Raw genomic sequence first — 22,110 nt, forward strand, 5'->3', positions numbered from 1 at the left:
GTGTTGGCACTGATTGTGACGCAGTGTGCGGACTGATTGTGACGCAGTGTTGGCACTGATTGTGACGCAGTTTGCTGACTGATTGTGACGCAGTGTTGGCACTGATTGTGACGCAGTGTTGGCACTGATTGTGACGCAGTGTGCTGACTGATTGTGACGCAGTGTGCGGACTGATTGTGATGCTCCGAATGTGCAGCAGGTGTCGCTCTCTGAAGCGGGGGCCTCACAAGATTCCGCGGGGTTGCCCGATCAGTCGCCGGTTATTGTTTCTCTTTAAATGTATTACCGTCTAAATGTTTTTTTTCGTCTATGCGGCGGCGGTCTCCGTTGTTGTATCTGCTGCCCTGTTGCGGCTGCCCGTGTTTCCGTCTGTTTTTGTTGCTGCGGGTGTGGAGTTGGCGGCCGCCGGGGGGTCCTGAGTGCCTGAGTCGAGTGTGTGTGACGTCAGTTGTGCGACTCGGGCATGAGATTCGGCGAGTGGAGCCGCTCCCTGGCAACATGATGCCCGGAGAGTCTCGCTCACAGGCGGCCGAGGCGGCGACCGACGCTGTGACCGCGGCCTCGGGCTCCTGTCTCAACTGTGACACCTTACAACAGGTGAAATGGTCACTATGTTTATGATGCTTCATCTGTAACGGGGAGCAGAGGGCGGTGGGTGAGGGGGATGGTGAGGGGGGGGCGGTGGGTGGTGAGGGGTGGGCGGTGAGGGGGGGGGCAGTGAGGGGGATCAGTGAGGGGGATCAGTGAGGGGGGGGCGGTGGGTGGTGAGGGGTGGGCGGTGAGGGGGGGGGCAGTGAGGGGGATCAGTGAGGGGGATCAGTGAGGGGGGGCGGGGGACGGTGAGGGGGGGGCGGTGGGTGGTGAGGGGGGGGCGGTGGGTGGTGAGGGGGGGGCGGTGGGTGGTGAGGGGGGGGCGGGGGGCGGTGGGTGGTGAGGGGGGCGGTGAGGGGTGGGCGGTGAGGGGGGGGGCAGTGAGGGGGATCAGTGAGGGGGGGCGGTGGGTGGTGAGGGGGGCGGGGGACGGTGAGGGGGGGGCGGTGGGTGGTGAGTGGGGGGGCGGTGAGGGGGGGCGGGGGGCGGTGAGGGGGGGCGGGGGACGGTGAGGGGGGGGCGGGGGGCGGTGGGTGGTGAGGGGGGCGGTGAGGGGTGGGCGGTGAGGGGGGGGGCAGTGAGGGGGATCAGTGAGGGGGGGGCGGGGGGCGGTGGGTGGTGAGGGGGGGGCGGGGGACGGTGAGGGGGGGCGGTGGGCGGTGAGTGGGGGGGCGGTGAGGGGGATCAGTGAGGGGGGGCGGTGGCGGTGGGTGTTGAGGGGGGCGGGGGACGGTGAGGGGGGTGCGGTGGGTGGTGAGGGGGGTGCGGTGGGTGGTGGGGGGGTGGTGAGGGGGGGGGGCGGTGGCGGTGGGTGGTGAGGGGGGGCGGTGAGGGGGAGATCGGTGGGCGGTGAGGGGGATCAGTGAGGGGGCGGTGGCGGGGGGTGGTGAGGGGGGCGGGGGGTGGTGAGGGGGGGGGGCGGTGGCGGTGGGCGGTGAGGGGGGGCGGTGAGGGGGGGGCGGTGGCGGTGGGTGGTGAGGGGGGGCAGTGAGGGGGAGCAGTGGGCGGTGAGGGGGGGCAGTGAGGGGGGGCGGTGGGCGGTGAGGGGGAGCAGTGTAATATGATGGATATCATGTATAAGAGCGAGTAATGTATTGTAGGGAATGATATATTGTAATTGAGTTTAATGGATTGTAATAGTGTGATTGATTGTAATTGAGTAATACATAATAGAGAGCAGTGGATTATGATGGAATGGAATATGTAATAATAGCATGCGATAGCTAATGAAACAGCAATAGATTGAAATAGGGAGCAATACATTATAATACAGACCAAAAAATTATAATAGAAGGAGCAGTGGATTATAATAGAGCAATACATTATAATTCCAAACTCTGGAGTGGGACTTGAACTTCTGACTCCAAGGCGAAAATACTACCACTAAGCTACGGCTAACACCTTCATTACAACAGGGAGTGAGCATTACATTATAGTAGAGCAATATGTTATAATATAATCAACATTAAATTACAATAGACAGCATTACATTATAAAACAAAGGCATTAAATTATACATACTGACATTAGATTATAATACAGAGCATTAGATTATGATTCCAATGGCATTACATTATAATATAGACTTCATTGTTTGAATTGTTGCATACTGTGAACATCTTTTTCAGTGGATTTTCATAAAAACTAGGATATGATTTGTCATATCTATGAAAGATGCAAAATAATGTCAATGATATTTTGAATTATATGGTTTGTGTGATAGATAAAGAAATAAAACATATATCTAAGTGTAATATATCTAACCTGACCCTCTGTAAACAAGTAAGAATGTAAAACCAATCATTGCTTTATTGAACTGCCATGTAATTTCCTGCTGACCTCATCTTTGAACTCTACCTGTACAGTACAACTCAAAATGTATACTTTTTAAAACTTTGGCAGACTTTGTGTATCTCATTACAAGTATCTGATATGCTTGAATAACTTATGCCTGAGATTCTATGTGATGTTCGTTATTTTGTAAAAGTTAGCGATGCACTTGTAACAGCAAAAAAAAACATGAGCATAGCAAATAACATTATTGTATTAAATAGAGAATAAATGATACCAAGTTAGTAATCTGAACTCTGGATTTGGGTGATGTCATCATCGAGACAAGATTAAGTGGCTTATAATAATCATCTGATACCAAATATTACAATGGTGGTTTGAGTTGGTTGGAGCATGTGTTTCTCCGCAGTACAAGTTGAGGAGCTGAGAGAAGCAAAACAGGGATGCTTTCTAAGTGTGGACTTAGGAATTTATATCAGGAAAAGTTGACAGAAAAATGTATCAAGAACATGAGAACAGGAAGGAAGGTTTTGTAAACAGGATATTCATGCAGATGTAGGATTTTTAATAATATATTATAATGTTTTATGGGATGGTTTTATTGTCTTTCCAGGTTGTTTTTGTACTGAAAGCAGTTCTCATTGCAGGTACAGACTTTGGAATATTCCATGTCATTGATGGGTGAAGGAGTGATGATTATAATGTTGATACTACAGTGTAACTGAGAATTAATTTTGCACTTTATTGCTTGGAGGTTCTGTGGTCAGGATGCAGACGTGTACTAAATAAAAAGCAAACAATCTGCAAGTGCTGGAAAAAAACAGAAAATGCAGGAAACACTCAGTGGGTCAGGCAGCATCTGTGGAGAGAACAGAGGAGTTGCCATTTCGAGTGTAGACCCTCTGTCAAAACACCCGAAACGTCGACTACAGATCTGTACTGTTGGTTATGGTGATGCAGGTCTGATCTGAGATTTAAACATGTCCTCTGTTGTCCTACTTGTCTCTATTTCTACTATTACACTTTAGCTGGCTAACATAAATGAGGTGCCTTAAATAACACTGGCCTTGCTCAGCAGGCCAGGATGCGTGCACTGAACACAATGGGCATCCTGGTTTCCATCAAAATCCAGAGGAGTATAGTCTACTCTTAATTTAGTGTCACGAATTATCAGATAATCTGATAATTCAACTTTTAGCACGAAATTCCCATTTGTTGTATTATTTTGCATTGCGTTGTTCAAATTATTGGATAATTCAAATTCTTATTTATTGGAATAATCAGTAGTAGATTGCAAATGTATGACTGGGCATGTGCACAACTATCGAAGTTCTAGAGGGAAATGGAAACAGCCAATATGTATTGCAAATATAACCTTAGCACACATGTTATCCACTGACTGGTGTAACTCAGGCCAATAGGCACACTTAGATCAGTTTCGGTAAATATGCACACATTGGGTTTTAGATCATTGTTCTTGTTCCAGCTGTTGTCACGGTACTTTATAATGCTATTATACTGCTGGACCGTCACATTGGGTGGGTCGTTACAGGGGTGGAATGGCAGAATTGGTGCGATGTAGTACTGTTTTCATAATTAATTTACGGCACAGCAGCTTTAAGTTCACTAAAAAATGATATAACTATGGTTCGTTTGCATGACTGCGGTTTTAGTAACTTGAGCAGCTGTGCTGAGGTTAATTACAGTAAGTGATTGAACATAGAAATCTAATAAGAGAAGTGAGAATAACACTGAGACTAAATTCACTCTTTCATAATGTGACAGCTAAACGAAGGAGAAAGTGAATTAGACTGGTGTGTATATACATGTGTCACTGCAGCACACAAAAAAGAAAATGACGGTAGACGGAACCCTCAGTTTAACATCTCAACCGAAAGCCGGCACCTCAGTACTGCACTGGAGTGTCAGCCTAGATTTTATGCTCCAGTCTCTAGATTCTGTTATAAGGGCTAACCAAATAGCGGTTTGTATTTCAGTTAACCACCAAGGTCCGCTGTGCATCTTGTTTGTGTGATACCTTTGGTGATATCCACAGTTTACTTGAGTTATTTTCAAAAGTTAAGAGAACATAACTTGCAGCTAGTACTAGTTATATGTGGACATGCCACTGCAGGAACTTGCTGCATGCTTTGTTTATATATAGTTCCAGTACTATGACCTGATCAGGTGAGTTCAGTGTAGAGGTGAGTTGGCTGCTATGCACTTTGTTAAGCTGCAGAAAATAGTGGATTCCAGACATTTTCTGCCTGTAATCACACGTCTTGACGGCGATGAAGGTGACACTCGGCTCGGTAAGTTTGGGTCAGTTGTGTTTTCCCAAGAAAAAGTTCCTGGGTGTGGCAAAAACACACAACAGAAATCCTGCCACATTGAAAGCAAGATTACAAAGAAAAATGACATTTTTGGAATGGCTTGAGGGCTGCTTGTAATTGACCACTGAGCTCTTCCTGATCTTGCAAAGGGAAGTCTGGAGTTGGTGATAACGATTGCCACCCTGATTTACATGAAACGCTTGCAGGAGAATTAAGCGCTGTGCTTGTGAAGCTGGAAGTAGCAGGCAGCTGGTGGTTTAATTAATGCTAGACACTCATGAGATAGAAAGCTGATAGGCCCTTGGTGGGGAGAAGATAGGGAGAGTAATTAACCGGAGGACCTTTCAGTTTGTGGAGCCCTGCAGTCCATTGTTGAAAGTCATCGTAAGAAATTGACATCATTGAATATAAACATATCTGTGTTGGACAGAGGCAAAAATAAAATCAATGGCTTTAGAAATAATCCACTGCAAATAAATAATCTATATTACCAAATAAATCAAGCTCTTTTCAAATAACATGACAATAGAATGCATCTTCTAGTCTTTTGCTAGGAAAAACAAATGTTCCTGTATAACATTTCACTGGGTTACTAAACACTACTTCATCATTCTCTATATTATCCTTTTAACTATCATCTCTTTTATTCATCCAGCTGTGTGAGTTCCTTTTTTTTGGTCAGTTAGATGTCCAACATGCAAGGGAACCCATCATCATACTCAATGTTTGAAAACAATTTACTGAGAAATTTACATTATTAGTGTTTGTTTCCTGATATGGAGTGTACATCCCGAGGGGATACAATACACTTACCTAATCTCAGAGAATTTAAGCATTCCATAGATGACAAAAGAAATAGAGGTTAAAATAAAACAGAAAAAGGTTTATGACAAATGTCAGGTACATAATACAGTAGAAAACCAGGTAGAGTATAGAGTGCAGGGGGAAATTGAAAAAGGATATAAAAAGGGCAAAGAGAGAATATGAGAAAAGAATAGCAGGTAACATAAAAGGGAACCCATAAATCTTTTATAAACATATAAAAAGTAAAAGTATAGTTAAAGGAATGGTAGGGCGGATTAGGCACAAAGAAGGTAATCTTCGCTGAAGTTCTTTGCTGAAGTATCAGGGAGGGTTGATGGAGGTAGTGCAATAGATGTATATATGGACTTTCAAAAGGCATTTGATGAAGTACCACATAACAGACTTATTTGGAAAATAGAAGCACATGGACTGTGGTAACTTTGGTATTTAATTGGTTAAGGGATAGGAGGCAGAGAATAGTGGTGAACGCATGTTTTTCTGACTGGAGAGAAGTATGCAGTGGGGGTCCCCCAGGGGTCGGTTTTAGGACCATTGGTTTTCTTGTTACATATAAATGACCTGGATTTGGGTATATGGAGTAAAATTTCAAAGTTTGCAGATAATACCAAACTTGGCAACATAGTAAATAGTGAGCAGGATAGTAGCAGACTTTAGGAGGACATAGACAGACTGGTAAAATGGGCAGACACATGGCAGATGCAATTTAATGTGGATAAGTATGAAGTGATGCACTTTGGGAGGAACAGCATGGAGAGGCAGTATAATCTAAATTGTATTATTTTGAGGGGGGTGCAAGAGCAGAGGGACCTGGGGGTGTATATTCACAAATCATTGAAGGTAACAGGGCAAGTTGATAAGGTGGTTAAGAAAGCATATGGGTTACTTGGCTTTGTAAATAGGGGCATTGAATACAAAAACAAGGAAGTCAAGCTAAACTTTTACAAATCACTGGTTAGGCCTCAGCTGGAGTATTTAAAATAATTGGTAAAAGAACCAGAGGAGAAATGAGAATTTTTTTCTCACAGAGGGTTGTTAAGATCTGGAACGCTCTACCTGAAAGGATGGTGAAAGCAGATTCCATAGGAACTTTCAAAAGGCAATTGGACATGTATTTGAAGTGGACTAATTTACAGGGTTATAGGGGAAAAAGTTGGGGTGTGGGATTAAATTGGACAGCTCTTTCAAAAAGTCGGCAGAGGCACAACGGGCCAAATGACCACCTTCTGTGCTGTAAGAGTCTATGATTCTAAGATTGGCAATATCTAAGGCTTAGGGACCCCCATGCCTGCACAGTGGAGTTTGATCAGCTGGTAAGATTTCTGCTGCTTGTTCAGCTAGGACCACCCTACCTGTTGGAGCACTGGCTTGCAGGGTTATCTGGAGTTGATTGGGAAGAATCCCAGATCACATCCATGAGCCAGACTGGCAGGTCAACCGTCAGCAGCGCTCTATAGACCTGCTTTTGGCAGGTATCTGCTTCCAGTCTCTCGGCTGGATGAGTCCAGCTTCGAGGAATTCCTGACATTTACCAGAGGAAGGAGGAAGCCTCCAAAAGCTTGTAGATTTCAAATAAAACCATTGGACTATAACTTGGTGTTGTAAAATTGTTTACAATTGTCAACCCCAGTCCATCACCGGCATCTCCACATTGTTGGAGATGGTCATTGCCTGGCACTTGTGTGGCATGAATGTTACTTACCACTTATCAGCCTAAGCCTGGATGTTTTCCAGGTCTTGCTGCATGTGGGCACGGACTGCTTCATTATCTGAGGCGTTGTGAATGGAACTGAACACTGTGCAATCATCAGCGAACATCCCCATTTCTGACCTTATGATGGAGGAAAGGTCATTGATGAAATAGCTGAAGATGGTTGTGCCTAGGACACTACCTTGAGGAACTCCTGCAGTAATGTCCTGGGACTGAGATGATTGGCCTCCAACAACCACTACCATCTTCCTTTGTGCTAGGGATGACTCCAGCCACTGGAGAGTTTTCCCCCTGATTCCCATTGACTTCAATTTTACTAGGGCTCCTTGGTGCCACACTTGGTGAAATGCTGCCTTGATGTCAAGGGCAGTCACTCTCACCTCACCTCTGGAATTCAGCTTTTTTGTCCATGTTTGGACCAAGGCTGTAATGAGGTCTGGAGCTGAGTGATCCTGGCAGAACACAAACTGAGCATCGGTGAGCAGGTTATTGGTGAGTAAGTGCTGCTTGATAGCACTGTTGATGACACCTTCCATCCCTTTGCTGATGATTGAGAGTAGACTGATGGGGCGGTAATTGGCTGGATTGGATTTGTCCTGCTTTTTGTGGACAGGACATACCTGGGCAATTTTCCACATTGTCGGTTAGATGCCAGTCTTGTAGCTGTACTGGAACAGTGGCTAGAGGCGTGGCTAGTTCTGGAGCACAAGCCTTCAGCACTACAGCCAGGATGTTGTCGGGGCCCATAGCCTTTGCTGTATCCAGTGCACGTAGCTGTTTCTTGATAGCACGTGGAGTGAATCGAATTGGTTGAAGACTGGCTTCTGTGATGGTGGGGATAGAGTGAAGAGGCTGAGAAGGATCATCCACTCGGCACTTCTGGCTGAAGATGGTTGCAAACGCTTCAGCCTTGTCTTTTGCACTCACGTGCTGGATTCTGCCATCATTAAGGATAGAGATGTTTACAGAGCCTCCTCCTCCCGTTGGTTGTTTAATTGTCCACCACCATTCACGACTGGATGTGGAAGGATTGCAGAGCTTTGATCTGATCCGTTGGTTGTGGAAACGCTTAGCTCGGTCTACAGCATGTTAGCATGCATGTAGTCCTGTGTTGTAGCTTCACTAGGTTGGCACCTCATTTTTAGGTACACCTGATGCTGCTCCTGGTATGCTCTTCTACACTCCTCATCGAACCAGGGTTGATCCCCTGGCTTGTTGGTAATGGTAGTGTGAGGAATATGCCAGGCCAGGAGGTTACAGATTGTGCTGGAATACAATTCTGCTGCTGCTGATGGCCAATAGCGTTTCATGGGTGCCCAGTTTTGAGCTGCTGGATCTGTTCTGAATCTATCCCATTTAGCACAGTGGTAGTGCCACACAACACACAATGGTGTCCTCAGTGTGAAGACAGGACTTTGTCTCCATGAGGACTGTGCGGTGGTCATTTCTACCAATATTGTCACGGACAGATGCATCTGCGACAGGTAGATTGGTGAGGACGAGGTCAAGTAAGTTTTTCCCTCGTGTTGGTTCGCTCACTACCTGCTGCAGGCAACTATGTCCTTCAGGATTCGGCCAGCTCGGTCAGTAGTGGTGCTACCTAGCCACTCTTGGTGATGGACAGTGAAGTCCCCCACCCAGAGTACATTCTGTACCCTTGATACCCTCAGTGCTTCCTCCAAGTGATCCTCAACATGGAGGAGGACTGATTCATCAGCTGAGGGAGGGTGATAGGTAGTAATCAGCAGGAGGTTTCCTTGCCCATGTTTGACCTGATGCACTGAGATTTCATGGTGTCCGGAGTCAATGTTGAGGACTCCCAGGGCCACTCCCTCCTGACTGTATATCACTGTACCGCCACCTCTGGTGGGTCTGTCCTGCCGGTGGAACAGGACATACCCAGGGATGGTGATGGAAGAGTCTGGGACGTTGGCTGAAAGGTATGATTCTGTGAGCATGGCTATGTCAGGCTGTTGCTTGACTGGTCTGTGAGACAGCTCTCCCAATTTTGGCACAAGTCCCCAGATGTTAGTGAGGAGGACTTTGCAGGGTCGACTGGGCTTGGTTTGCCTTTGTCGTGTCCGGTGCCTAGTGGTCTGATGCCGGGTGGTCCATCTGGTTTTATTCTTCTTATGACTTTTTGTAGCGAGATTGAAAACTGAGTGGCTTGCGAGGCCATTTCAGAGGGCAATTAAGAATCAACCACATTGCTGTGGGTATGGAATCGCATATAGGCCAGACCGGGTAAGGACGACAGGTTTCCTTCCCTAAAGGGCATTAGTGAGCCAGATGAGTTTTTACAACAATCCGGTAGTTTCATGGCCATCATTACTGATACTAGGTTTTTTTATTCTAGATTTTATTTAATTAATAAAATATTTCATAATTTAAATTCCCCAGCTGCCGTGTCCATATTTGAACTCATGACTTTGGATTATTAGTACAGGCTTCTGGATTACCAGTCCAGTAACATAACCACAATGCTACTGTACCCAGTATACACTATGCTACCGAACTACTCTCATGGCAGTATCTGAAGAACAGTGTGTTCTTCCGGTGTCCTGACCATTATTGCTGCTTCAATCAATATAACCAGCATTAGATCAACTGTTCATTCATCTCATTCCTATTTGTCGGTTCTTGTTGTGTGCAAAATAGTTGCCACATTTGCTTAGTTAATAGTCACTGCATTTCAAAGCAATGCATTGTTATGGAGCACTTTAGTAAGTCTTGGAGAGATGTGTTAAGGTACAATAAAAATGCACTTCTTTTTCCCTCTTTTCTCTGTTCTTGCCTCCCTCTCTCTCTCTTCCCCCCCCTCTCTCTTTCCCCTCTCCTATGTTTTCTTTCTTTCTTTCTCTCCTTCCTCCTTCCCCACTCTCCATCAGTCTTGTAGTTCTGCTGACATCCATAAAGTTCTTGAGTTTCACCCTTCATATCATTACTTGAAACACTGTTTGTCAATACCAACAATGTCCCAATGATGTATATAAATAAAAGTTCACAGCATTGCACTTAAGGTGTAGCGGCTGGATAAATAGACTGTCGGATAAACTGGGATAATAGCTAGAGAACCTGCACAATAAAAAAAAATGTTTGGTGAAATATTTTGTTGATTTTGGATTTTCTATGTACAGTTTTTAAAATTTTCAATCTGTATTGTTTGCATTTCAGATAATTTAATCATTAAATCTAAATGTAAAAGTATACACCAAGCACTTACTGTGATAGAAGTGTTTCTTGCAAGGGAGACTGATGTGAATGATTAGAACCCTGGTGTTCTGTTGGTGAAATTAGACCAATATTTAGTGGGTTGAGTACTGAAAACATATCCATCAAGTGGAAACTGTTCTGGATCAATCAGGAGTTCAGCATGGTTGTAAAATGAAAGATTTAATATTCATCGGCATTTATATTTACTGCGGGCCAGATTGACTATGCAACACAGTATATTCTAATAGTTTTCTGTACATTTTTATTCAAAGATCAGTTTTGCTAAGCGATAACCATTTGTGCTACACTTTTTGCTGCATGTTTCCTTGAGCTTTTTAAAAGTATCAAAATTGATTTTTGAAAATTGTAGGATGAAGCTTTGTTTTAAAAAAAATCAATTCAGTTTAATCTGTTCAGTGTTCCTGTTCTGTAATTCACCTTTTCTAATTTTACATGGTTACTTTGATGAAGTTCTACCCATAATAGAACTCCAGGAGTTCAGCCAAGCACTTTCCTGGAAGTGATGCTTTACTAAATGGTACTATTTTAAAGGGGGTCCAGGAACAGAGAGACCTGGGGATTCACAGTAAACAAATCTTTGAAGGTGACAGGACAAGTTGATAAAGCTGTTAAAAAGCATACGGGATCCTGGTCTTTGTAAATAGAGACATAGAGTACAAAAGCAAGGAAGTTATGCTGAACCTTTATAAATCACTTTAGGAAGAATGTCAAGGCCTTAGACAGGGTGCAGAGGAGATTTATTAGAATGGTACCAGGAATGAGAGTGGAGAAGCTGGGATTATTCTCCTTAGAATAGAGACGGTTAAGGGGAGATTTAATAGAGGTGTTCAAAATTATGAAGGGTTTTGATTAAATAAGGAGAAACTTTCCACTGCCAGGTGGGTCCGTAACCAGAGGATACAGATTTAAGGTAATTGGCAAAAGAACCAGAGGGGAGATGAGTTTTTTTTAACACAGTGGGTTGTTATGATCTGGAATGCACTGCCTGAAAGGGTGGTGAAAGCAAATTCAATAGTAACTTTCAAAGGGAATTGGATATATACTTGAAAAGGAAAAAATTACAGGTCTATGGGGAAAGAGCAGGGGAGTGGGACTAATTAGATAGCTCTTTCAAAGAGCCGGATCAGGTATGATGGGCCGAATGGACTCCTGTGCTGTATGATTCCATGAGAGAATCAAAAAAAATGTTGTCAGCAGCAAAAGAAACCCTGCTGCCAATTATGTTTTTGTACTGTGTGTGCTCCAGTATATATGTAGGATATGATTACAAGATTGCCATTCAATCAAATGGTTCTATAGTGTCAAAAACCACATGAGCAAAATTGAAATGGTTTTTTCCAGTTAGTTCAAGTTTGAGATTGGATTGCAGCCTTGAAATTGATCCCAGTCTGTTTATAAAAGTCTGTCACTGATCCTTTTTGTTTCCTGCATTGTGACCATGGTTAATGAAAGCTGTAGATGTTGTACTTTTAATTTATAATACAATGCTTGCTGTTCTCTGGGGTGGATACAAACCAGTTCCATTCTTATTGGTAATGCTGATTTTTTAAAAAAAGGTTAATGGATTTTGATAAGACGACTATTTTAGCTTAGCTTGGTTGCTATGATAAACTGAAAGCTCAGGAGAGTACCGAAAGTTATCAAAAAAACAATGTTCCTTGTTATGACATTGGTAATATTGCTTATATTGCATCAATTTGACAAATTTATTTTTGATATATTTAATAAAAATAGTATGTCGAGCATGAGTTTATTGTCTGTCACACTTGGTGTCGTGCTCAAATTTCTATTTTTTTAAAAAGTAGAAGCAAACAAAAGCAGTAATTTGTATTGTATCGGCGAACTCTCCAATAACGCAAAATATCAGTCGGGACTGAAAGCCGATAAATCCCCAGGGCCTGATAATCCGCATCCCAGAGTACTAAAAGAGGTAGCCATGGAAATAGTGGATGCATTGATTGTCATCTTCCAAAATTCTATGGATTATGGGAACAGTTTCTGCAGATTGGAGGATGGCAAATGTAACCCCACTATTTAAAAAAGGAGGGAAAGAAAAAACAGAGAACTACAGACTGGTTAGCCTAACATCAGTAGTAGGGAAAATGCTAGAGTCTATTATAAAGGATGTGATAACAGGGCACTTAGAAAATATCAATGGGATTAGACAAAGTCAATGTGGATTTATGAAGGGGAAATCATGTTTGACAAACCTACTGGAGTTTTTTGAGAATGTAACTGGTAGAAAAGATAAGGGAGAACCAGTGGATGTGGTTTATTTGGATTTTCAGAAGGCCTTTGATAAAGTCCCACATAAGAGGTTATTGTGCAAAATTAAAGCACATGGAATTGGGGGTAATATACTGGCATGGATTGAAAATTGGTTAACAGACAGGAAACAGAGAGTAGGAATAAATGGGTCTTTTTTGGGGTGGCAGGCAGTGACTAGTGGGGTACTACAGGGATCAGTGCTTGGGCCCCAGCTATACAATATATATCAATGATTTGGATGAGGGAACCAAATGTAATATTTCCAAGTTTGCTGACGACACAAAACTAGATGGGATCGTGAGTTGTGAGGAGGATGCAAAGAGGCTTCAAGGCGATTTAGACAAATTGAGTGAGTGGGCAAATACATGGCAGATGCAGTATAATGTGGATAAATGTGAAGTTATCCACTTTGGAAGGAAAACAGAAAGGCAGAGTATTATTTAAAGGGTGATAGATTGGGAAATGTTGATACAATCATAGAATCATAGAAAATTTACGGCACAGAAGGAGGCCATTGGGCCCATCATGTCCGCGCCGGCTGGGAAACGAGCCACCCAGCCTAATGAGGTGCTGTTCCTCGAGCTTACGTTGGGCTTCATTGGAACAGTGTAAGAGGCCGAGGTCAGAGTCGGAGTGGGAAGGGGAATTAAAATGGCAAGCGACCGGCAGGTCAGGGTCACGCTTGCGGACAGAGCGAAGGTATTCACCAAAGCAATCGTCCGGTCTGCGTTTGGTCTCCCCAATGTAGAGGAGATCACATTGTGTGCAGCGGATACAGTATACTAATTTGAAAGAAGTATAAGTAAACTGCTGTTTCACCTGGAAGGAGTGTTTGGGGCCCTGGACGGTGGGAAGAGAGGAGGTAAAGGGGCAAGTGTTGCATCTCCTGCGCTCGCACGGGAAGTTGCCGTGGGGAGGAGAGCGGCAGTTGGGGATGATGGAAGAGTGGACTAGGGTGTCGTGGAAGGAGCAGTCCCTTCGGAATGCTGAAAGGGGAGGGGAGGAGAGGGGAAAATGTGTTTGGTGGGTAGGATGTTCGCTGGAGGTGGTGGAAATGGAAGATGATGCATTGAATTTGGAGGTTGGTGGGGTGGAAGGTGAGGACGAGGGTGTCCCTTATCATGGTTCTAGGAGGTAAGGGTAGAGGGTCGAAGTGCGGGAAATGGTTGAGGGCCCTGTCAACAGAGAAGAAGAAGCCTCGGTCGAGGAAAAAGGAAGACAATATCGGAAGCACTGGTGCGGAGGTGGTATCGTCGGAACAGATGCAACGGAGATGGAAAAACTGGGAGAAGGGAATAGAGTCCTTACAGGAAGCGGGGTGGGAGGAAGTGTAATCAAGGTAGCTGTGGGAGTCAGTGGGCTTATAATAGTTATTGGTTGAAAGCCTCTTTTTTTTTCCTCCTCTTGTCCAGTCTCTTCCAAACTACATCCGCAACTCTTCTGACGCCCTCCGCCACTTTAACAGTTTCCAGTTCCCCGGCCCTAACCGTCTCCTTTTCACCATAGACGAGCAGGCCCTCTACACCTCCATCCTCCATCAAGACGGCCTGCGGGCCCTCCGCTTCTTTCTTGAACGGAGGCCCAAGCAGTCCCCATCCATCACCATCCTCCTCTGCCTGGCTGAACATGTTCTTATGTTGAACAACTTCTCCTTTGACTCCACTCACTTCCTCCAAATAAAAGGTGTCGCTAAGGGAACCCGTATGGGCCCTAGCAATGCCTACCATTTTGTGGGATGCATGGCACTTTCCCTGTTCCAGTCCTACTCAGATCCCCTCCCTCACCTCTTTTTCTGGTACATGGTTAGTAAGTTTGCAGATGACACCAAGATTGGTGGCATTGTGGACAGTGAAGAAGGTTATCTAGGATTGCAACGGGATCTTGATAAATTGGGCCAGTGGGCCGATGAATGGCAGATGGAGTTTAATTTAGATAAATGTGAGGTGATGCATTTTGGCAGATCGAATCGGGCCAGGACCTACTCCGTTAATGGTAGGGCGTTGGGGAGAGTTATAGAGCAAAGAGATCTGGGAGTACAGGTTCATAGCTCCTTGAAAGTGGAGTCACAGGTGGATAGGGTGGTGAAGAAGGCATTCAGCATGCTTGGTTTCATTGGTCAGAACATTGAATACAGGAGTTGGGATGTCTTGTTGAAGTTGTACAAGACATTAGTAAGGCCACACTTGGAATACTGTGTACAGTTCTGGTCACCCTATTATAGAAAGGATATTATTAAACTAGAAAGAGTGCAGAAAAGATTTACTAGGATGCTACCGGGACTTGACGGTTTGACTTATAGGGAGAGGTTGGATAGACTGAGACTTTTTTCCCTGGAGAGTAGGGGGTTAAGGGGTGATCTTATAGACGTCTATAAAATAATGAGGGGCATAGATAAGGTAGATAGTCAAAATCTTTTCCCAAAGGTAGGGGAGTCAGTCTATAACGAGGGGGCATAGATTTAAGGTGAGAGGGGAGAGATACAAAAGGGTCCAGAGGGGCAATTTTTTCACTCAAAGGGTGGTGAGTGTCTGGAGCGAGCTGCCAGAGGCAGTAGTAGAGGCGGGTACAATTTTGTCTTTTAAAAAGCATTTGGACAGTTACATGGGTAAGATGGGTATAGAGGGATATGGGCCAAATGCAGGCAACTGGGACTAGCTAAGTGGTATAAACTGGGCGACATGGACATGTTGGGCCGAAGGGCCTGTTTCCATGTTGTAAACTTCTATGACGCTATTCTATGACTCTATTGATGACTGTATCGGTGCCGTTTCCTGCTCTCGCCCCGAACTGGAAAATTTCATCAACTTTGCTTCCAATTTCCACCCTTCCTTTGCCTTCACATGGTCCATCTCCGACTCTTCCCTTCCCCGACTTCTCTATCTCCATTTCTGGGGATAGGCTGTCAACCAACATCTATTATAAGCCCACCGACTCCCACAGCTACCTTGATTACACTTCCTCCCATCTCACTTTCTGTAAGGACTCTATTCTCTTCTCCCAGTTTCTGTCTCTGTCGCATCTGTTCTGACGATACCACCTTCGGCACCAGTGCATTCGATATGTCTTCTTTCCTCAACGGAGGATTCTCCTCCATTGCAGTTGACAGGGCCCTCAACCGTGTCCATCCTATTTCCCACACTTCTGCCCTCACCCCTTCCCTCCCAGAACCATGATAGGGTCCCCCTTGTCCTCACCTTCCACCCCACCAGTCTCCACATTCAACGTATCATCTTCTGCCATTTACACCACCTCCAGTGCAATCCCATCACCAACCACACCTTTCCCTCTCCTTTCAGCATTCCGAAGGGACCACTCCCTCCGTGACACCCACTCTTCCAACACCCGTTCTCCTCCCTACGGCAGCTTCCCGTGCGATCGCAGGAGATGCAACACCTGCCCCTTCACCTCCTCCCTTCCCACCGTTCAGGGCCCCAAACACTCCTTCCAGGTGAAACAGTGGTTTACTTGTACTTTCAAGTTAGTATAGTGTATTCGCTGCACACAATGTGATCTCCTCTACATTGGCGAGACCAAACACAAACTGGGTGATCGCTTTGCTGAACACTTCCACTCTGTCTGCAAAGGTGACCCTGACCTGCCGGTCGCTTGCCATTTTAATTCCCCTTCCCACTCCTACTCTGACCTCTCTGTCCTCGGCCTCTTACACTGTTCCAGTGAAGCTCAACGTAAGCTCGAGGAACAGTACCTCATCTTTCGTTTAGGCACTTTGCAACCTTCCGGACTCAACATTGATTTGAATAACTTCAGATCATAACCACTGCTCTCGTTCTTTCGGTCAGCTAGTGCTGGTAATGGTTCTGCTGCTGCCATTTACAGCTACTCCTGATCAATCTTCTGTTTCTTAACCTGTCCCATTACCACCTTCCTTGCCTTGCACCATCATCCCTTTTGTCATTTAATCACTCGTGCCCTCTACCCTATCACAGACCTTCCCTTTAGTCCTTTCCTCCCCTCCCCCCTTTCCCTGGCTCTGTGCTTGCTCAAAAACTTTAACTCTTTTAACATCTTCCAGTTCTGACGAAAGGTCTTCGACCTGAAACGTTAACTCTGTTTCTTTCTCCACAGATGCTGCCTGACTAGCTGAGCTTCTGCCACATTTTTTTGTTTTTATTATCCCCTATAAGTACTATCTTGCTATATTTAACAGTCTGGTCCACCATCTTATCATTTTTTTGTCTTTGGCTTCTTGCCACTGTCTCCTACATGCTGTACTTCCAGTGAGGGCCAGAGTCTGATAACTGTTAGTTTCAGTAACCTCCTGAGTAATCAGTCTGACCCCCTTTCCTCTCCCCAAACAACAACTTGCATTTTTATAGCTCGTTTAACATTGATCCAGCCATTCGCTCTTCCTTTGAGGCTTTTCCTCTTGAAGGAGCCATAGTGATTCATCTACTGAATCCAGTGCTAGCCATTCACCTTCTAATATCCCCTCACGTTTTGCACCCGTAAGTTTCTGTACCCTCATCCCAGGATCATAACCACTTCTTTGAACCACTTAATCAGTAGACCACAACTGTTCTCTCATCTGTATTCTGACCTCCATTATTTGCTAATATCCCACAGCAGCCTCAACTCATGGATCTCATTTTCAGCAAGAGCAAGAATTTTGTGGTACTAGTGCGCAAGTAAATCTGTTTCCCTTTTGACTAGAGCTTGGAAATTCACTATACATGTATGACTGGTACATAGCTGTGTCTTGAGTGTTCACCTTATCTTCCTCAGACCCACTTGGCTTTTCTTTCATCTGGTATGGACCTTCTAAACTTTTTTCTCCCTAAAGCTACCACTTTGCTGATCTTGAGTAGCCTCAGTCCTTTCTCCAACCGTGGTTTCTTGGACTCTCCAATTGATGGTAAACACCGACAGATCCGAATAGTTTCTGCTCCAGCAGTAATTTTATTTAGGTGGCTGCTTCTTTGTACCTGGATTCTTTGCAGTTGCTGACATATGCCCAGTATTGGAGCATTTGCCAAAGGTTCTTGTATGGCTAAAGTAGTGGCAGTTCCCAAAAATGTCTGCCTCCAGTTGTAGGATCTTGTTTGCAATTGTATTGTCAGCATTTAAATGCCCGATGGTTTCCATTTTCTCAGTTTCAGGGAGTGGCCCAAAGTGCCAACCCCAAGATGAAGAGCTGGAGATTTACAAGTGGCCGCCAGTATGGGCCATCAGCAGCATCAGTCTCAGGAGGGGAGGTGGAATTGTTGCTGTACATCTTTTTACAGTCACATTTTCCTGACCAATAGCAATTAGCTTTTTATTGACATCGTGATGTGTTCATTGCCTTGTGATGCACAGATAGCGTTGAATGTTTTTACATGCTATAGCGCTCCATGTGGATGGGCTGAGCAGACTGAATCTACTTCTTGCTGCCTGCTTGCAGCCCGAGTTTGTTTATTAGGTACAGCCTCCTATCTTTCATTTCAACTGACCCAGAAGCCATTGGATTGGCTGAATTAGAATTTATCATTATTCATTCTAAAATATAATAACTATATTCTAAAACCTGAACCTGCAAGGAATGAAGGTATAGGAAATTAAATTAGCCCTTAAAGCACCAACAACTCCAGGAAAGTTCTGTAATTCCTAGGTAGGTCAAGTTTTTAAGATTTCAGCTTATGCACAGTATTATGACATCATCAATACTCATATACCAAGAGTAGTTTTATTACTGTAATTTTAGTAGAAAACACTTTTAGAACTTCATGAACACTTTTTTAAAATGTGGTTTCTGTTCTTATCCCTGTTTTTTTTTCTATCTTTCGCAGTCTTCAACTTTCACTTTTAATACATTTTATATTATCTATTATGTAACATTTATTTTGAATTCAATCAAACTTGTTCTCGCATGTTGCCGTAGACCTAGCATCCCTCCTCTAGTGAATTTCTCCAGAATCAAGTTGGGCTCTGATTCCCACTACAACTTTATTGTTGGGACAAAGCACTGACACCAAGTTGTAACATAATTCACCTTCAGATCTACCAAGATAATGAATATAGTAGATTGTAAAGTTAGTTGGATATTCTAGAGTTTTGCTTGATTATCTTTAGAGGGCTGGGGAGAATCTTACAGAACTGTACCTCAAATATTTCCCATAATTTGGGCAGTGCGCTTGGTATGGCATTGAAGTGAAAACATTTTTGAAAGCATCAGGTTAAGAGCCAACATTGTGGCAGAATACGTTGTGAACCTTTTGTAGCACTTTATTTATGAGGTCCTCCCCCCACACATTGTGCTGGACTCAAGATGTTGATTATTTCTGGGGATGCAGCTCGAAGTGGCCATTTTTCACATCTGAACCTAGACATTGAGGTCAGCAGGCAGCTTAACTCTATAGAGGGGTGAAACACAGCAGACTCGAACCCTGTCTTTACCCGACATTCACATATACGCACTATCCAGCAGGGCTCATTGGAAAGCAGTCATGAACGGGAGCCCTGGCAGATTTTTAGGGAGGGAAAGCAGAAGTTTGGTATTGATCTTGGTGGTTCCCAGTTGTATCATTTCTATATAAAGTAGTATGGTGTAGTAGGTGATACGAGCAATTGTTGAAATAACATGTCAGTAGCAGGAATTAGAGATTTTGTATTACCGGTATTTTTTTTTTAGAAAATGCCAGAGTATTAGCTTTTGTTTAATCCTGAAAAGCAATAAACTTGAGTCATTGTGAATGGATTGTAGATAGTGAAGTATCGGTTGTGTTGGTCAGAAAATAGGATATTTTTAAGCAAATTAGACTATAAGCAAGGTTGAGATTGATTACTTTCATGTGACAGATAAAGAAGAATGTTTGCAATGTTAAAATGCCTTTTCGTGTTTTCTGCATTTTGATCTTGTAACTTTTTTGTTTTCTGTTTCAGAATTTAAATGAATATGTAACTGCATTAATTGCACTGAAACAAAAAATCATTGACACAGAGTAAGTATATCAGTTATTTGCTCATTTTATAGTCAAATTTTTTTGCTGTTACTTTTTTGTCTAGAAATATTATCAATTTTTTTTAAAATCCTCCATAATTTCAAATATATTGGCCCACATTTTTACGCATCAGCGATTTTGGTGCCAAAAAAGCCACAAATTAGACTGTTGTTAATCCCAATCCTCCAGTGGAAAATTGACGCCAAATTTTACTGGAAAACTGATTTGAATATGCCCAGCGAGGATAGAGGTTAATCAGAAATGGCGCAGCCGATTATCAATAAAGGGATTCAGTTTTACGGAAGAGAACTAATAAAGTCCATCTTCATTTATCTTCATATGGCCAGTATCCTGTCATGCACCAAGTTCCATTCACCTGTCACCTTTGTCTCTGCTGACCTACATTGGCTCCTGATCCCCTAATACCTCCAATTTATAATTCTCATCCCTGTGTTTATATCCCATCACGGCCTCACTCCTCCCTATCTACGTAACCTCCTGCAGCCCTACAAACCCCTGACAACTCTGTTACTCCAACTGCGGCCTCTTGTACATCCCCACTTCCTTCGCCCCACTATTGGCGGCCGTGCCTTCGGCCATCTAAGCCCAACACTCTCCCAAAACCCCTCCACCTCTGCACTGTCCGCTCTTCCTTTAAGACCCTCTTTAAAACCTACCCCTTTGACCAAGCTTTTTGGCCGCCCCTCCTTTGGTTCGGCATCCATTTATTTTTGTGTGGACCTTTGTGTTAATTTGACAAGTTATATAAATGCATATTTTCTCCATATATTCAATCAGAAAGAGTGGTGGAAATAATTTATCGAATAGTCAAATGTTTTTTTTATCTTTCCAGCCATGTTCTCACAGAATACCAGAAAAAGTGTGATGATATCCTTTATCGATGCAAGATAAGTGTAGTGCACTCAGTGATGCTCTTTGATTTAAGAAATTTAAAACCTTCTCTGTGTTCCCTTGTGTATGTTCTCACATAAATCTGCACATTTGATGGAATTTAGTGTTTACTAGCTGATGTCCCATGATGTTGCTCAAGGACAAAAGAGCGGAGAATCAAGTTGAGCAGAGGACGTGGGGGTGCAGGGAAGGGAAGGCAGACCGCCTCATGTTCTTGGGGTGGGGAGTTCTGGTTAACGTGGACCAATGTGATGATTCATAGTTGGCACGCACAATTTTGGGAAATGATCAAACAGTGTTGATCACATGACATCACAGACTAATTAACAACAATACAGACACACTGTTGTATTGGGGATATGCACATGCAGTGTAACAGTTACAGAATAGGGAAGATTTTAATGTTAGATAGATGCCTAGGATTCATTATTATTACTGATGAAATTAAGAGTCCTGAATCCTAATCAAATAGAATTACATAGAATTTACAGCATAGAAACAGGCCATTTGGTCAGTGTTTATGCTCCACACGAGCCACCTCCCAATCTATTTACTTAATCTCACCTATTAACATACCCTTCTATTCCTTTCTCCTTCATGTAATTATCTAGCTTCCCCTTAAATGTATCTATGCTATTCACCTCAACCACTCCATGTGGTAGTGAGTAGACAGTCTCACCACTCTCTGAGTAAAGAAATTTCTCCTGAATTCCCTATTGGATTTATGAGTGACTATCTTATATTAATGGCCCCTAGTTTTGGACTCCCGCGCAAGTGGATACATCTTCTCTACGTCTACCATGTCGAACTCTTTCATTAATTTTAAAGACCTCTATCAGGTCACCTCTCTGCCTTCTCTTTTCTAGAGAACAGAGCCCCAGCCTGTTCAGTCTTTCCTGCTAACTGTACCCTCATAGTTCTGGTAGCATCATCTTTTTTGCACTTCCTCTAGTGCTTCCATATCCTTTTTGTAATATGGGGACCAGAACTGTGCACAGTACTCTCCTAAATGCAGTCTTACCAAGGTTCTATATAAGTTCTATATAACGCAACTTCTCTGCTTTTCAATTCTATTCCTCTAGTGCTTTGTTTGTACTTTTTAAGGCTTTGTTAACCTGTGTTGCTACTTTTAATAATTTGTGTATCTCTGTACCACTACCCCATTTAGACTCTTATTTGCAAAGGAATATGTGGCCTCCTTAGTCCTCCTATCAAAATGCACCACCTCACACTTATCTATATTGAAATTCATTTTTTTTTATTCGTTCATGGGATGTGGGCATCACTGGCAAGGCCAGCATTTATTGCCCATCCCTAATTGCCCTTGAGAATGTGGTGGTGAGCCGCCTTCTTGAACCGCTGCAGTCCGTGTGGTGACGGTTCTCCCACAGTGCTGTTAGGAAGGGAGTTCCAGAATTTTGACCCAGCGACAATGAAGGAACGGCGATATATTTCCAAGTTGGGATGGTGTGTGACTTGGAGGGGAACGTGCAGGTGGTGTTGTTCCCAT

General features: G+C 43.8%; 1 long non-coding RNA gene across 1 annotated transcript; it reads left to right on the plus strand.

Moving 5' to 3' along the window:
* Positions 1-485: 485 nt before the first annotated feature.
* Positions 486-20,607, plus strand: LOC137333645 (uncharacterized). The gene is made up of 3 exons (XR_010965952.1): positions 486-597; positions 19,630-19,688; positions 20,542-20,607. It is a non-coding gene; the product is annotated as an uncharacterized lncRNA (long non-coding RNA).
* Positions 20,608-22,110: the final 1,503 nt, after the last annotated feature.

The sequence above is a fragment of the Heptranchias perlo genome, chromosome 2, assembly GCF_035084215.1.
Source record: "Heptranchias perlo isolate sHepPer1 chromosome 2, sHepPer1.hap1, whole genome shotgun sequence".
Classification (NCBI taxonomy): domain Eukaryota; kingdom Metazoa; phylum Chordata; class Chondrichthyes; order Hexanchiformes; family Hexanchidae; genus Heptranchias; species Heptranchias perlo.